This window comes from Piliocolobus tephrosceles, unplaced genomic scaffold, assembly GCF_002776525.5.
Source record: "Piliocolobus tephrosceles isolate RC106 unplaced genomic scaffold, ASM277652v3 unscaffolded_14640, whole genome shotgun sequence".
Lineage (NCBI taxonomy): Eukaryota > Metazoa > Chordata > Mammalia > Primates > Cercopithecidae > Piliocolobus > Piliocolobus tephrosceles.
Genome location: NW_022296133.1, coordinates 1,538 through 5,804, shown reverse-complemented (window position 1 = coordinate 5,804; position 4,267 = coordinate 1,538). Strand labels below are relative to the sequence as shown.

General features: G+C 46.8%; 1 non-coding gene and 1 pseudogene across 1 annotated transcript; one reads left to right on the top strand and one right to left on the bottom strand.

Annotated features, from left to right (window-relative positions):
• The first annotated feature begins 290 nt into the window (after positions 1-290).
• On the top strand, positions 291-799 carry LOC113220841 (annotated as a pseudogene).
• Positions 800-2,863: 2,064 nt separating this feature from the next.
• TRNAG-CCC lies at positions 2,864-2,934 on the bottom strand. The gene has a single exon. It is a non-coding gene; the product is annotated as a tRNA-Gly (tRNA).
• Between the last annotated feature and the right edge of the window lie 1,333 nt (positions 2,935-4,267).

Sequence of the window (4,267 nt, the reverse complement as noted above, 5' to 3'; positions counted from 1 at the left end):
AGGTCCTCCTGCCTCAGGTTCTCTGTTGTTCTGTGTTTAGGCGACCTGAACCCAACTCCTTCCCCAAGCACTGCAGATGGGGCTCTTCCAAGGGCTGGGGATGTTGCTGTCCTAAGGACAGCTGAGCAAGGGGGTCGAGGGGGAGCTTGGGTGGTGGAGGAGAGGAAACCGGGTAAGGCGTGTGAAGCAGTCGACCATACCAGACACAGAGAGGACCCGCTGGGACACAAGAGCCTGCATGTGAAGCCGGGCCTTGGGCCACCTTGTTCCTCAAAGGAGTGCCTGCTTCCATGGGGTCTTCAAAGGGACTGTGGAAAGAGAAGCCTTCAGCCCACACCTCTGAATGCTTTTCCATCACAGCATGCTTTGTGGCCTTTATCCTGCTGGTGTGGAACAGTCAGACCCCTGCAGGGCTGCAGAGCCTCTGTACTGGGCGGCATCCCAGCCTGAGTGCCAGAGCTCAGTGGGCAGGCCCCCGAGCAAGCAGAGAGGAGGCCACCTTTTGGACAGAATGTGTGGGACAAGAGCGACGGCTCCTCCGTTCAGGTTCCTCACAAAATGACAGTCAGGAAGATCAGGGCGCAGACCTGATTTTCCACTCAGGGCTCAAAGCAGACAACCCGAGGGAGAGCAGCATCTGGGTCAATGAGGTAGAAGACAGAAGACTACAGGTACTCCTGCCCTCCACCTCAGCCCCTCCCACCCACATCCTCCACGCCCCCTGACCACCTTCCTCAGAAGTGTAATAGGAATCCAGATTCCCCCTGGCCTGGTTGCTGCGGGAGGCACAGTGGCCTGATGGAGCGTGAGGCAGGTGTGGCAAGGTGTGGATTGTCTTAACTGGAGGTTGGGAGTCCCGGGTGCAGAAGGAGAAGCTTGAAGTGCAGGATTTGGTGGTATGTGTGTGGCAGTAGGCAAAAGAGACAACTAAGCCACTTGAAATACCTTGAGAATTCAAATTTAGAAAATTCCCGGGAAAGTATGCATGCAGGCATTCATGAGATCCAGAAAACAGCTGCTGCATAATTGCACGTTGCAAGCAAGCCCTAAATTGCTGATTTTTAAACAGCCTGATGCGTTCACAAAGACAATTTCTGAATTGTCTTAAGAGCAGAGGTGCACTAAAGCCACTGAGCCCTGCAGCCCAGGATCCCAGTAAGTTCTTTAAGGACGATTTATGGAAGAATTTTGGAGTTGTCCTTGGTAACCCCCAAGAATGTTTTGATTAGGAGTAGAATTTTAGATGTCATCAATTTAAAAATTAAAACTAAAACTCTGGAACTCATAGAGAGAGAAAATTAAGAGTACACATTTGCTATCCTGAGTAGAAAGATTTCTTATAGAACATAAGAGGCTTTAAAAATAAAGAAAAAAATGGCAAAATTTCATCAAATTAAATGCTTTGAGAAGTAAAATTAAAATCTGAAGCCACCCAACCAACTGGACAGACCCCTTCTTGGCCAGGGAGACCCCAGGGAAGTCTTGAATACTGAGTTCCTGGCCTGTATTTGGAAGCTCAGACACCTGTCCTTATACTCTCTCCCTTTTGTGGTTTAGACACAACTGACCAGCATTATTGTTAAAATAGACATCATAAGACTGACAGAACAGACTCCTTACAGTAGTAAGATACGACATTCTAAAAAAGACCTACGGCCATGCCAGGCAAGGTTAAGTCATGCACCCCTCAATTTAAAGAATAAACTATGTTCTAATTGCCACAGGTTTTTTTTTTTTTCTTCCTTTTTTTTTTTTTTCTCTACCTAAACAAGCACAGGCCTTCAGATAAGCAATGCTGAAGCACTTGCAGCTCACCCCTTACTATAAACTGACTGAGCCCTCCCTACACAAGCCATCACTACAGCTTCGATTGGACAAGACACGGATTTCAGTAACTTTCTCTTGATGAGAGACCCCTGGCTGTGGACTGGTTCTGGACAGTGCACAGAGGCTGTGCTCTTGATTGCCTTTGTGTCCCTGCTTCACCTTTTGAAGCACAGGACCTTATTATAATGTATTTAAATGTTGTCTCCACCCCAAAGTGAACAGGGGTTGCACGTTTACTCAGCATGCATGCATGTTGACGGAGTCTGGCTCTGTCGCCCAGGCTGGAGTGCAGTAGCGCGATCTTGGCTCACTGAATCTCCGCCTCCTGGGTTCAAGCGATTCTCGTGTTTCAACCTCCCAAGTAGCTGAAATAGCAGCTCCTTGCATGCCACCATGTTCGGCTAATTTTTGTATTTTTAGTAAAGATGGGATTACTCTATGTTAGCCAGGCTGGTCTTGAACTCTTGACCTCATGAGATCCATTCGCCTCGGCCTCATGAAGTGTTGTGATTACAGGCCTGAGCCACCGTGCCTGGCCAAATTTCAGGCCAACACCTGTTGACACACATTACCTGCCCCCCACACACGGAATCCCTCGCGGAACACCTATGGGCCCACAAAACACGCGGAGGCCGCAGTGGCTAACGATGTTAGCAAATTCGGCTCAAGGTGTCTGGCGTACAGCCCTGACGGTCCACCGTCCACCTTTGCAGAAGGACCAGTCTCCACCGCTCCCCTCTTCTCCAGGCAGATTCTTCCCCACACACCTCCCCTTTCTTGGGCCGCTGAGGCCTCTTGGACCTCTGAGGTGACTGGCCTGCGCGCAGCTTCTCTCCTTCCAGGAGCTTCTCCATAGTGGATCAGTGGTAAGCCCAAGGTCCAGCACGCGAACCTGATGGTTCTTTGTGTTCCCTGTGATCTTCATAGGGAATAGATCAAAGGTAACAGGTACCAATACCAAAACTGCAGTGGTTCACCTGAAACAATTTGTGCCTTCCTCAGTTGCTAAAGGGTTTTCTTGAGTCCAAGGGACTCTTGCACTGGCCGGGAATTGAACCCGGGTCTCCCGCGTGGGAGGCGAGAATTCTACCACTGAACCACCAGTGCCTCCCTTTAGTTACTCACTGGAGGATAACTGAAAGGAGTATCCACAAAGACTTAGCAACTGTTCCAAGCGGCTTTTTCTAGGGTCGACTCAAAGCTAACAAAGACGTCCAAACCAAATGTTTTTACAGGAAACTTTTACTAGACAAAGTTATAAATATCAAAGTAGTTCATCCGTCAGATCAAACTCTTCACTCTGAACAAGGTCTTTCTACCTGCATTACAAACCCCTACAATCAAACATCAGAAATTCATTCATGTTTCTTTCTTCTAATCCTAAATCTTCAATTGTCAACCTCAAGCTGCTGCCTTACAGGTTCTGAGAAGGTAACCTAACTGGTAGTTTAGGGAAGTAAAGTTCAAATCCAGGGAGGAAATAAGAAGCAGAATTAGAAGAAAGAGGAAATAAAAGGACAGAATCAAGGTAGAGATAATGAAGAAACAAAGCTTGGTCCACTGAGTTAGTCTTTTGTCGCTGGTTTTTTTGACAACAGAGTAATGATCGGTCCCATAATCATTATAATACTATTATTTGTCTGCTTGAAGATATATAAAGCATTTGAAGGAAAAGTGATATAAAAAGATTAATAATGCTTGCAGTCAATGTTTCATTGTTTGGGAGCATCCAATTTCCTAAGTCAGTATGCTTTGATGTATCAGCTGTGTAAGGAGTAGACTAGTTTAAGGAAATATTGATGGTACAAATATTAACATATTAGTCTTTTGATGAAGTTCAAATAGTAGACAGAGTTCTTTCCTCAATTTTCCCTGGAGACATTAAACTGAAGAGAAAAATCCAGAGTTGTCCCCACGTGTTGGGTCTGGGAGTCACTATGACTTTCTCTAAGATAGGAGCTGTAACATGGAATCATCCTTCTTCTCTAGCTGAGATGCCAAGTTAGGTCCAGGCTGAGTCATAAACTTGAGCCCAACAAGGAAATCACCCTTCACATTGACCTTGCCGAGCTTTGGCTGTTCTCTGTTCTTTGCCCAACACCCAAGACACACACCAGTTCTGGCCAACAAACCTTAACATATTATCTATATCAACCAGAGCTACATTTATTCCCAAATCTCCTTCTAAAATACAAACCTGTACTTTCTCTTCAGCTTTCTTGGCTCATCCCCTCCCTCTCCACCTGCATCCCCCAGGCTCAGGCCCCTACTCTCTCCTGGATGGGGAGATGTATCTGGTTTTAGGCAGTGCCCTCTAGATGGGTCCAGGATGGGGAAACATGGCTCATTTGACAGTGTAATGGGTTAAAAGAGTGGCCACTTTTGAAGGCCTGTCCCATCTCCCATTCCAGAATCCTGTAGGACTTAGAATTTATGGGCC